The 13985-nt window shown below is 43.3% G+C and overlaps 1 protein-coding gene across 2 annotated transcripts in view; it reads right to left on the reverse strand.

Moving 5' to 3' along the window:
* The window catches only part of SLC4A4 (solute carrier family 4 member 4), a 353934-nt gene that overhangs the window by 272312 nt on the left and 67637 nt on the right, over positions 1-13985 (reverse strand). The gene's annotated exons all lie outside the window — the stretch shown is intronic.

The raw sequence follows: 13985 nt of genomic DNA on the forward strand, positions 1-13985 counted from the left end.
TCTATGCACCTAATTATTAACCTGAAATTGATATCTTTCATTTTCTCAAATACTAGTCCAAAAAACATAAGATTATTTTTTAGATGGGATTTTTCTCAGTGAGGCCTCCTCATATTCAGGCAGTGTTGATGGCATGCCTTAATGAAAAGTACTAGGGCTCATCACACTTCCTTGGGGAACAGAGCCTTGTTTTATGCTCTTCTTTTTACCTGCTATAGTTTTCTCCTCTTCATTATTCACCACACTTTTCTTTCTCATCCTTCGGATCTCAACCCAAGCATGACTTTTTCAGACACTTCAGTCACTCCCGGACCTCCCTAACTTGGTCAAACCCCGAAGTTAGATTTCATAATACCACGTGTGCAAGTTAACATTTATTTGCATGCATATTTGATTAGTAAGAATCGATATTGACAACACAAATCGAATGTGGATGTGTACAGTGTCTTTCCAACCAATCCCATTCACTCTAGCATGAAGCTGTGAAAAAGCCCCATCAACCTTTTTCGTAATCACTGTACAGCAATGGTTAAGAGCCTTTGCTTGGGATCAGAGAGACCCCAGTGTCTCAGTAATGCCACTCACCAACCATGTAATGCCAGGTGAGTCGCTCGTGTTTGCAAACTTCAGTGTGCTCAACTCCCAAAGAGAGGATATTAAACTCAGAGGACTTTAATGAGGAAAACTAAGGTGATATTTTTTTAGGTACCTGCAAAGGACCTAGACCACAACTCATGTTCAATAAATATTAATTGTTATTGTTATCAACAACACTTTGTCAATGAAATTCAAGCTACTTATGCACAGATTCATTCTTATTACTTCTTATAACCCTCCTTGGTAAGAAGAGAGAAAGGAAAAATAAACATAAACAGACCAAACTAGAAAATGTAAGGGGTTACTCAGGCTCACCAGTGATAATGAGAAAGTTAAGAGATGCCAGGGCTTCCTTTCTGGAAGTAAAAATCATATGACAATTTTTTTTATTATTTATGAAGTAAATGACGGAACTAAGATATTAATTCACCAATACCCATTAAAACATGCATCAGCCACCCATCTCTTTCCATTGGAAAATGATACCTTTCACCCAAGCACCACCAAGTACACCTAAGCTTACATCTCATTGGTCAGGACAAGTCACGTGGCCACCTCTGACGACAAGGAAATCAAGGTTTTCAGCTGCCACAATGCTGTCATGAACAAAATGCAGATTCCGGGGATAAAGAAGAAAAGGAAAATGGATATAAGGCAGACTGCTCAGCAGAGTCGCCCGAAATGGACTTTCACGGTTATTGAAGTTCAGAGAGAAAACAACCGTATTCTTTCCTTTTCAAGGAAGAAGGGATGTTCTGGTAGAAGCACCTTCGCTTGTTCACCGTCTGTGCTGGGCACACCTGGATGAAGGGGCCGGGAAACCGAAGCAGCTCTTCACCGTCCCTCCTTTGCTTTCTGACCCACTCCTGCTGAGCCAAGTCTCAGTGTGGGGCTACTTCTCCTGCGAGGCCTTCTCCCACTCCCCCTCCCTAATTCAGGCACATCTTTATGCTCTTATCCTACCTTGTGTGTAGTTCCACGATAGATAGAAATTGATAGAATGTTGAGAAATTATCAACATTCTCTAAGATTTCTCTGATTTTTCCCCACTAAACTGTCAGGTTTCTTTTTTCATGAAATTTTCATCTCTGCAGGCCCATTGTCCGGGACTGTGAGGGAGAAGAGGTACTCCATAAATATATCTTGGATCAGATCAAAGTGAATTAAACCAAAATGAACCGTGCTGATTTACACTGTACCATACTGAAGGCTCAGGGATGTGGCCCCATCTCTTTCCTCACCCCACTGCGGCGGCTACCAGGGTGCCTGCCCGAGCACCATGAAGGATGATGACAAGCTTACAAGCTTATGCTTCATACGAATACGAATATGTCTCAATGAGATCATGCATTCGCGTGGCTTTCTGGCCAAAAAGGAGGGTCAAAATGCAGTTACATTAGCTTATTTCCTCTCAGGGGAACCATGGAGAAAGGAATAAAAGTCACTGTTTACCAAACAAAAGGCTGAGAAACATTTTTCCATTTAAGAATATGACAAATTAGCGAAAGTGACAAAAATAAATAAAAACCTACCACATACTCAAAAGTTGCACAATTGCCTAAAAGCCAAACTGCAATGGTGAGCATGTTGGCATCTGGCACGGAGTTCAGGATTTCAAGGAAGCAAGCCACTCTTTTATGAACACTGAACAGGAATGTCACAAGCAGCTTTTGATTAACTACGACTGTCACAGTATATACGAACGGGCTAACATATGGTGTTTTTAAAATAAACTACTAACCACATCCAGTGGTTTCAATTAAAGAATGGTTCATTGCTTACAAAAATTCCCCTAGACCCAGCTGTCTTCCAAAAAAGTCCCATTGCCTCACTCTGAATTTCCACTGTCATCAGGCAGATTACTAAGAGGCCAGTCTTGGATTTGGTGTGGACACTCAGGGTAGCCTCTATATAAAGTAAGTAACTTCCTCCAGCTTTGTCTTGTGGCTGAACAAATCCTGCAGGTAATCTCCTATAAGGAGTCTAAGTTGAATCGCAGAGTCCTATTAAATGATTTGCTAGAAGAATAGAAAACATTTAAAGTAATTTTTTTAGAATGTTTAAAACGGCTTCATTTACACAGTGGTCTTCTGGTGTAAACACACAGACACACACCAACACAAAAACAAATGTGAAGAAAAAGACAAGGATAACTATAAGACAAGGCCCAAACTCCTTCTGAAGGGGATCGTCTTGTAGCGAGGGCTCTAAAGCCAATACAGAAGAAGTAATGTAAATATACAAATGAAAGGCAACTCCTTAGAGGATCAAGGCAATCATTACATAATCATGGTGGGAAAAAATGACCCCTAGCGAACTAAAGATAAGTCAGGGAGAGGCTACTGGAAACTGGTTTGAGGAGGGAATGCTGAGAGCTGGCCCGGCTAAGTGACCGGGCTCTACTTTGAGGGGTGGTGACACGTTACCCTTTGCCACCAGCCCAGGCATTTTTCTGTTCTTCTTCAGTGTCGCTGCCTTTCTTGATGGTCCCGGTTCCTCCACTTCCTCTATCTGATCATCTGTCTCTCCTCTGTCTCTTCTTACCTTCAGTGTCATTCACGCGTCGTCGCCCCCCAGCCCCACAACCGATCAAAACAGAGAACTCAACAACGTTTTTCAAAACTCAACTGTTATTTAAAAAGAAAGACATTCTCCAGGTCCGTTTTTCTCATACATGGCCCGTGACTGAGTTCTTTCTCATCTAAATGAGGATGAGCCTTCTATTAAAATAAAATGTTCCCAGTCCCCCTCCTGAGGACAGGGCATTCTCCCCACCCACCCAACAAGAAAAGCAGCTCTGGCACGTGTGCCTCTCTACGAAAATACACAAAGAAGCTCCTCAAATGTATCCCTGTGTATTTACCACCTAGGTGTTTTTACAAATGTCAGAAAGAGTCATAAAATAACAGAATCAACGGAGCTTAAAGAGCATGTAGCACAGACAGATTTCCAGCCAGTTTCATGGGGGAATAAAATCTGGAAACCCTCCAAGCTTGGTGTGAGCATGCGAGCGGCAGGGAAGTCTCTTTGAGCTACACTTCTCATGCATACTTTCAAAAATTTGATCAGCGTCTGATCTAAATGAAGTGGCCAGCGCTATCTACCTTTAATTCTTCTTTTTCTTTTTGAGATTTGATTAATTTGAGAGAGCGTGCGCGCAAGAGAGAGAGAGAAAGCACAGGCAGGCAGAGGGAGAGGAAGGAGCATACTCTGCTGAGCACGGAGCCCTGAGCCTCCCAAGAGCCTCTAATTCTTCTTAACTAGAGTATCTTTTGCTCAAAATCTGTATTTCAGAATTGGAGTAACAGGGGTGCCTGGGTGGCTCAGTGGGTTAAAACTTCTGCCTTCAGCTCGGGTCATGATCCCAGGGTCCTGGGATCGAGCCCCACATCAGGCTCTCTGCTCAGCGGGGAGTCTGCTTCCCTCTCTCTCTCTCTGCCTACCTCTCTGCCTACTTGTGATCTCTGTCTGTCAAATAAATAATAAAAATCTTAAAAAAAAAAAAGAATTAGAGTAGCAAGGGAGAATATTCACTGGTTTTGGGTGTGGACATCAATACATAATAATCCAAAAGCCTTTCTGAAATTTTTTGCTTGCTTGTTTCCTTGGTTTTTGTTTGGGGTTCGCAGCAGTTTCACAAGAAGTAACAAAGTAAGAGTTAGACAAAAAATTGATTTAAGATTGTAGAGTTGCTCACGCATGTGTTCTGGGCATTGGGCGAATCTGCAGTGAATTTCTAGTTATACAAATTGCTATTCCCATGCCTTAGCAACAGAAATCAGCCTATTTTCTACAGAAAACAACTTCAGTTTTAAGCAAACACAGCTAGCTATATGGCCCACACGTTTATTGTAAATTTGCCTTCAGAAGTCATATTTTCCATTACACCTAAATTATCACTTCCCAAAGCCTCATAAATGAAGCAGAAGCAATTAAACATAATTGCTTTCTTTTGTGGCCTTTGTGGTAAAATTCTGATAACTGACAAAAAATAATTTTAATACAGACTGCTGTATCACAACAACACCTCTAGCAGTCGTGGCTTTACGTCAGGGTAGCAAAGGCCTCCTCCCTTTTTCCCCCCCTAATGGAATTCTGCTTAACTGGCAAGCAGCAACAGAATAAAAAGTTTCAGGGATGTTCTTGTTTCAAAAATCACTAAATCATAATTCTGAGAAGGATGTACAAAGGTCATCTAAGTTCATCTCTGCGGCAACATGGCTTAATCTGCTTATCTGTAATACACATAAATAAACAACAGTTAAGATTCTCTAAGTAAGACATTCCACAAACAGCCTTGATGACACACTCGGTAATTAACAAATCTCACTATCCTAAAGTAGCCTCCTTTATATACCATCCTCACTCACGCACCACAGTGGAAAGCGAGTATGAAATGAATAGTCAAAAGTAGAGGCAGACTTATTCCAACTCAACATGCTCTGTGGTTCTTTAGAGAAATGTCATCTTAAATTATACTCTGCATGCTTACGTTAACCTGCATATTTTCACACATTTTAATATTTTCCCATGAGAAAAAGTACACGCAGGATAGCACTTTTGTTTCTGTTTTGAAAACATAGACAATTTCTATTTTATTTATGTGCTAATTAGTCCCTGCAAAACAAAGCTGTAGAACTATAGGACCTGAGCTATCTGAGATCACTCTTCCCGGCCTTCTCTCTTGCCGTTTCACCAGCATTCACTCACACTACTGCACAGCATTGGTGACTTCTATTTTAATCACACTCCACTAAGATTTAGGTTGGAGGGGTAGCATTTTTTTTTTTAATTTTACTTATTTGACAGAGAGAGATCACAAGTAGGCAGAGAGGCAGGCAGAGAGGCAGGCAGAGAGAGAGGGAAGCAGGCTTGCTGCTGAGCAGAGAGCCCGATGCGGGACTCGATCCCAGGACCCTGAGATCATGACCTGAGCCGAAGGCAGCGGCTTTAACCACTGAGCCACCCAGGCGCCCCGGAGGGGTAGCATTTTTTAACTAAAGTGGTTGTTAATACGGAATAATCACATAACCTCTCCTCCTCGGTTTTTATTTTCTCAGCAGGCCGGAATATTTTAAACTAATTGGTAATTTCTGGACATTTCATTGATGCATCCATACAAAGGATATGCTATTTCAGAAAATGACTCAAAATAAGCGTAAGATATGGCTCCTGCCCTTGAGCTCTAACGATGCTGTTGGAGAGATGACACAGGCCTGAATGAAACAGGCAGGTCCGTATGGGAGGTGTTACCAGTCTAAGAACCAGAACATGTAATGCAGGGGATACTTGCCACAGGAGCTCAAAAACTGGGAAAGCTGTTATGAGTTAGTATAAATGTGGTCTTCAAGGACTTGAAGAAACAGAGTAAACCTATAATTATCATTAAACAACTTAAAATATTAAAATGAATAGAGGAAACCCCATTATATTATCAGTTTACTCTTAATGTATGAGCATCCCAAGTAAGGAACCTGCCTTAAATAGTAAGGAGCATTAGAAGAGTTTTGCTTGTTTGGTTGCTTGCTTGCTTGCTATTTTAATTTAAAAAAAAAAAAGACTAGATGGAAGTGAATTTAAGATGTCTGGCAGCCTTGGGGTGCTTGGGTGGCTCAGTAGGTTAAGCCTCTGCCTTCAGGTCATGTCATGATCTCAGGGTCCTGGGATCGAGCCCCATATTGCGCTCTCTGCTCCACAGGGAGCCTGCTTCCCCCTCTCTCTCTCTACCTACTTGTGATCTCCCTCTCTGTCAAATAAATAAATAAAATCTTTTAAAAATAAAATTAAATTTTTGAAACAAGATGTCTGGCAGCCTTATCTGAAAAAAGTCCCTTCTATTTCAAAGAAGAATCTGAAGGCTAAACACCCAAATGAGAAGATGTTGCATTAGGAATTCAAAGAAAAGGGCAGACATGACAGGCTCTGAAGGAAAAACCAACAGCACTCACTGAATGGCTGGCTCTAGAAGAAAAAGAGCAGGAAAGAAGCAAGGATAGTTGATAATTTTATTGTATAGGCAACCAGGATAGTAGGAACTCGATGCTCACAACGCCGTCATAAAAATGTGATAAAAAAGAAATCAAGTAGCACTCCCCTTGCATTGGAAAGTTATTAAAAGAACCCAACATTCCTGTTTCCAGATTGTGGGCATGGAAGAATTCCAGAGAAGTTATTTGTAGAACAGACCCATGGTCCCCAATGGCCCCTCATCCCAATGACTTCTGCATCAACAGTTCGAACACGTAAAGTCTGGAATAAATCCCTGGTGTCAAGAACACATATAGTCCTTTAAGAACTATGTCCCTCAATATGAGAAATTTCCTAAACAGAAGACCCTTTCAAGAAGATCCTTACCAGCGAAGATAGTCAATGGTACTGCCACAGTGTTGCATGACGACAGATGGTAGCCATGCTTGTTCTGAGCACCACGTCACATACAGAGCTGCTGACTCACTATGTTGTGTGCCTGAAACTAATGTAACGTGATACGTAAACCATACTCAAGTTAAAAGGGAAGACCCCTACCAATATTCCACACAAGTCCAATAATCACACACATACACACATACTCACAAGTATACTCACCCTCAAGCTTCCTGTCTTACAAACGTGAACCCAAACCACAGGACGTGTCCTGCCTTCTGCCTAGGTAGCAATGCCTGTGGCAGGCAGCCATGTACACCCCCACTTACTTCATCAAAGTATACCTCACATCTTACATTCCACACACTGCTGGGGTTTCCCCTGTTTTCCATGCCAAGTCACAGTCTCCTTTTAGCCTGGAGTACCCCAGCACCTGGAGCACAGTAGAACTCTCTGGGGCGTCCTGAACTCATGAGTCACTAAAAATAGAAGCAACATCAACTCTCCCATGACACATGCAAACACACTATTCATAACATCTCATGGCATGATAAAATGGAATAACTATCATAATAGAACAATCAGAGGCACCAAGAAATGACACCCTTCCACGGTGTAAGAACTGCCATTTGGAGGGCACTGCAGGAGAGCTGAATTTCAGAAATTCAAAGCTCCCTGAGAGACGTACATGGTTAACTAGCTGAAGAAGACAAAAACTCCATGACACAGTCCTCCTGCATGCACCAGCATCCCAGAGGAATAAACAGCAATTATCTGTACCACACAAAACACGATCTTGCTGACCCAACCCAGCGGCACCAAAAACACAAGTATGCCAAACATATTTCCTTTCTGTACAACACTGCCTTCAAGTTGCTGACCTGTCCCACCCCACAGCCCTTCCTCAGATTAATTTCAGTGAGAAAGACAGAGAGCCAGAAGAGAGCCTTCTCATGAAGGAGCAAACAGCCCACTTGCTTGCAGGGGCCCAGAACTGAGAATTCCAACTGCTGACCAAAATCAAGAACACGGTCAGCGAGCAGTCACAATAGCGACCACTTCTGCCCCCGCTGAAAATCTTGTTTCATTGGTCTTTCTTCCTACCAGTCAGTATCCAGGTGACACCCCTAGCAAGCTTAAAGACCAAATTTCAGTTAGTTCTCTCAAAGATGCCATTGGGAGTGAGGAGCCAAGCTGGTAGCTAAAGCAAAGGAAGAGCCAGTGGGAAATTGTAGTAGAAAACTCCAGAAGACCTTAGAGGATAGTGATTAGTGTTCATAGGATATTAATCTCTACAAAGTTTTAGTCTGAAGCTCTTGATGTTAGCTGTGTACAATGGATGGGGGGGGGGATGAGCTTGTTCAGAGTCATCAAAATAATAGTTACTAACCATGACTATTAATCAGACGCACTGCTCACTTAATACTGAGAACACTGTGAATGAAATTCCATGATTATCTCCTTTTCCAGCATGAGAAGCCTAGAGCACAGAGAGGTGAAGTATCTTTGCCAAGGTTGCACTGCTGATAGGAGCTAGGATTCAAACTCAGTCTGGCTCGAATATGTGTTCCCAACCACTGCTTTCCCAGTAAAATTACATTACAAGGGCCCCTTCTGCAAAGGCAAACTCTAAGTTTTCAATTTTTTTTGATATAAAGAGACTTTGTTTCAGACCTAGAGAAAAGTACTTCCTCCTACTTATATAAGATTAAAAAGAGAGAGAGAGAGAGAGAGAAGAAGGTGACAGAGACAGTATAGTTCTTTCGTGTTCTGTTTGATTTCTTAACAGGGACAACATCTACCTCATTTCACACACATTCCCAAGATCCTCTCCTCCCCTACCACACTCATTCATTTGGGGCACATGTACATGGCATTATCGAGAATAAACAAATCTTACTTTATGACCTTAGGCTTCAGGGTCTTGCCTGAAAACATTTAAAAAAATCAAGGAAAAAAAAGAGAAATGCACTAAGAGGAGTAAGGTCAGGTAGAGGGAGGGCAGAGGGGTGTGCACTGGGAAAAGGGGAAGTCAGATGACAAAACCCCAAATAATCTTGGCTCTTATGAAAAGGTACCCTGTTCATTTACCCGGAAGCACCGAACAAAAGCAGCTCCCCATTTCTCTGTTTCAGTTTCCTGACCATGACTGGATCACCCACTGGCATCCATTGTTCCCGGCTCACAGAACAATGTTCACTAGCATAAATCCATCAGTTCTGGTACATATCCAAAGGGCTAAAAAAAGAATACCACAAGACTGACTGAGTGTCTGTATGCACATACCTCACAGTATGATTCCACAACAGGCAAGTCATACGTGTGAGAAGCAGTTAGCACCTCCAAGCCCTGGTGCATGCTCCGGCTTGTCCAGAAACCCCTCACACCTCAGACCGATAGGCTGAACGGGACGTTCTGTTTGTCGCTCTGTTTCCTAACATTTTACACATCTTCAGAGTCTCCGCACTCACCAAGCAGCTTGGGATTCCCCCACAAATATCCCAGGACACTAACCGAATGAGAAGTTCAGAGGTCAAAACCATCTGTGGACGTTGTGGTGTGTTTCTAGGGCCCAACTCATCAAAGACCACCTTCCCACCCACTTTCTGGGCAACCCTCAGAGGATGGCAGCTGCTAACTTTAAAAAAAAAAAAAAAAAACGCACAGTGGAGGAGGCAAAGAGGATTATTTTTAAGAAAGAGCACAATCTAACTTTTCTCTCCACCACCCACTCCACACCACCTCCTCATTCCCTTGTCTCTCCTCCTGCCTCTCTTCCATTTCACTCTCCTTCCCCAGCCTCCCTCCCTGGCTGCTCAGGGAACCACACCTTCCCGCATGCGTTTCCTTCCCTGGGTCCCAAGCTGGGCGGGCGGTTCGGACACCACACTGGGGAGAACGGCTGCATAAAGACTCCGGGCTGCCGCCAAGCTGGGAGGAACAGATCCAGTTCCTCCTCAAGACTCCAGATGTGTGGGAACCAAAACATGCACTCACTTTTTGGAAGCCCTGCCTTGACAGGAGAGCCATAAAGAAAAGGAGAAGCATCTCGGGTATGAGCCAAATGAACCTGTTAATTATGTCATCCTCCGATGTGCCTACACACGGGAAGACACTTGGCTTATTTCTTCTTCTAAATGCCCTTAATTATTCAATTCTGTGCCTCTTTAACACGGCTTCTGAAGCTGGGCTGCCTGGATTCTGTGCGGAATAGTAAGCATTTCGAAGTGTGCACGATGAATCCACGTGGCCTGCAGATGAATTTCCTCCATCAGCTGTGGATGACAAGCAACACAACACGCTTGGAAGTCATCCACCCAAACCAAAGTGCCACTGTGGCAATAGTTAAAATAATGAGGCCCTTTCCAAAGTGGAATAATTAAAAAGTTAGGGCCAGATTTTATGTGGCGAGGGAAGAAGGCAGAGCAGGGAAAGATAAAGATGATGTGCAAAGACTAAAAACAAGAAAATCAGCTGGATCTTTATCAATTACTGTGAAATACTCATACCAATAAAAGCAACATTTGTGTCTTCCTCTGTAGTGATCCATTCACTACTTACTCCTCAATAAGCATTTCTTAGGCAAGTACTATGTGCCAAGTACTGTGCTAAGTTCCAGAAATAACACAGTGAACAAGACAACTTTGATCCTATCATTCACTGAGCTAACAATGTAGCATCGGCACCAGACAAAACCACAGGCTCACAACATCGCAAGTTGAAGCATAAAGTATGAAGGAAAGAAAAAGCTGAGAACGAATGATACTGGGGAACCCACGTTGATAGAGTAATAGGAAAAGTCTGTCTCCACAACACACGAAAGCTAGAACACGGGACACCTGGGTGGCTCAGTCGGTTAAGGGTCTACCTTCAGCTCAGATCACGTTCCCAGGGTCCTGGGATCTAGTCCTGCATTGGGCTCCTTGCTCAGTGGGGAGTCTGTTTCTCCCTCTGCCCGCCGCTGCTCTCCCTGCTTGGGTTCACTCTCATGCCCAATCTCTCTCTCCATCTCTGACACATAAATAAATAAAATCTTAAAAAAAAAAGCTAGAACATAAAGAGAAAGAAAAGCTAATTAGGACAAGAATGGGTTGACCATTCCAGGAAGATGGGCTACATGTGCAAAGGCCCTGAGGCAGAAATGGTTTGGGCACCAAGGAACTGAAAAATCAGTGTGGATGAACTAAAGTGAGCAAGATGAGAAGGGCTCATGGCAGGACTGGTGAGACTACGGGCTATGATGTCCAATAAAGATTTTATTCTAAGGACAACAGGAAAATTTCAGCAGAGGAAGGGCATAACCCAATTTACATTTTATGATGATCACTGTTGCCTTTGGGTGGAAAAGACTTGGAGAGTGGAGCTTGGGGCAATTATCTGAGCAAGAGATTCCCTGGACCAGAATGCGGCAGCAAAACTAAAGAGCAGTAGACAGTTTCAGATATATTTTAAGTAGAACTAATAAAAGCCAATTGAAGGATTGTATATGAGGGTGAAACAAGGCATCAGAGATGACTCTCATCAAGTTACTCTACTTATACACAGGGTTTTTCCAGAAATTACAAGTATCACCTGATGTAATATCAGGCTCGTGCAGGAATCCGATCTACGGGACACGGTATGCCTGTATGCACACAAGGAACTCAAACATGACCCAAGAATAACAAACTCTGTGTAACTGTTCTTGGAAGAAAATTATGGTTTCAAATGGTATCCTAGGGAGATATTTCAGTGAGTTTTCCCATAAGCATTTTATTGTCATGTTGGTGCCAGAGCCCTGTAGCTTCCCCAAAAATCTAGAGTTCAATGCCTTTCGATACGTGGTACAACAATGCTCACTTTCACATATAAGTGCTCCAGGTAAACCAGCTACCAATCCATCTGGTCTCCACGATAAGCAGTAAAGAAAATATAAATTTCTTTTTTTTTTTAAGATTTTATTTATTTATTTGACAGACAGAGATCACAGGTAGGCAGAGAGGGAGGCAGAGAGAGAGGGAGAGGGGGAGAAGCAGGCTCCCCGCTGAGCAGAGAGCCCGATGTGGGACTCGATCCCAAGACTCTGGGATCATGACCTGAGCTGCAGGCAGTGGCTTAACCCACTGAGCCACCCAGGTGCCCAGAAAATATAAATTTCTAAGGGGAACTTTGTATCAAATAGGATGACCCATCAGGGCACCTGAGTGTATCAGTTGGCTAAGCATCCAACTCTTAATTTTGGTTCAGGTCATGATCTCGGGGTCGTGAGACTGAGCCCAGGAACTAGACTCTGTGCTGGGCGTGGAGTCTGCTTGAGATTCTCTCTCTCTCCCTCTCTCTTTGCCCCTCCCCTGGAAGTGCTCTCTCTAAATAAAATAAATAAATATATAAATAAATAAGATCACCAATGCTGTTTTTAAAAAATTGGATAATCCATGTCAAATATGTCGAGGCATATGACAGCATAACTTACTAGCAAGAAAATAACTACAAAATGCACATTTACAAATACTTTTCTTATGATTGCTGAACAATCGGGTCCTTAACAACCGTCTCTCCATATGACCCCTTCAGAAACAGGTATACAATGCATGCAGTACGCCCCGGGGAGGAGACCTCCGAGGGTAAAGAGAACGGAGGGCCTTGTTTATCTGACGTGCTGTGCACAAGCTCGTCCCCAGCTGCCACAGAAACCAACAGGCCCCTGTGGTCGGTGCACATGTAGTCTCAGCACCTTTTTGATCTGCTTGTTTCCTTTCACCTCTCGAGTGTTACCGGCATTGTTCCTGCTGCCCTTCCTAAAAAGCTGGTACATAATTATCTCAAAAGCCCTTGGCCCATGTGCATAGGTGAGCATCTCTCACCTTTTCACTATTTATAGTGACGATGCACTCTCGTTCATACCCTGCAGAATGAGAGATGACTTAGAGACAAGGGGAGGGAGAGAGCGAGAGATCTCACACACACACACACACACACACACACACACACACACACACACACACTCTCCCCCAGGGAGAGACCTCTGGTTCTGGCACAGCTTCCCCAAAACAGAGAGCAAGCAGAAATAAACAGTAGTAATTTATTTGGAAAAGGGTGTAATCTTTTGTTCCTGCAGACTATTAACTCTGACCTTTTTTATCTGCATCTCAAGGACTTTGCTTGAAACGGATCCCGTGATTTCAGTGAGTATAGGAAGGATTCCTTTCAGACAGGCTTTTCCCCAACAGTCTAATGAAAAGTGCAGAATTCTTATCTCCTGCCCTTTGGTCCTTCCTGTCTCACATTTATTCTAATATCTTGCAGTGTGAATTTTGGGGTCTGTCTCCGCGCCTTCCTCCCACCGTGGCTCTCTGATCCGGGGGTCCATCTGCACAGTTCCTCTTCCACAGGACTTCACTAGCTACTAAGCCACCTGCTCGGTGTCAGTAGCGAGAGTATTTGAGATTCACAGATTCACATCCCTACGCTTCACACCCTCTTTAATTGAACTCTGTAAATTCACGGTTCAACACTCCTGAGCTGTTGATTCTAATTCGTGCTCTCATCACCTGCAGTGACTGAGCGGGACCCTTATCTGTGCCAGCCAGAGCACGTTTTATTGCGGGCTCCGTATTTCTGCCACTGCAGCAAAAAGATGAAGCATGTACAGAGCTGTGCCAGCATGCAAAGCTGTCACTATGGAGCTCCTGTTGGGGAATCTTCCCAAACTGGCATGTGTTTCTATTGCTTCTCCCTTCTTCACGTACTCATTCTCACTTCAGCCACAAAGCTCCCCGGATGGCCAAATAGTCTCCATATCCAAAGAAGCAAAAGAAAGCAACAAATGAATATGCTTGCATACACAACGCGCCCTATCAAACGAAGCCTTGGGTGTCTGTTCTCTGAGCTCTTCTTACCCTGTTCTTAGTAACATCTCTATCCAATGTCTGATACTTAATGTTTAACATTTCAAGAACTGTATCACTCTACGTTCTTCTCTGACTCACAGGAGGCTTGTCCACTCTTCCTTTTCAAATCATCCACCTGGCCCAAAGCCTGGTTAG

This window comes from Meles meles, chromosome 2, assembly GCF_922984935.1.
Source record: "Meles meles chromosome 2, mMelMel3.1 paternal haplotype, whole genome shotgun sequence".
NCBI classification, from domain to species: Eukaryota; Metazoa; Chordata; class Mammalia; order Carnivora; family Mustelidae; genus Meles; species Meles meles.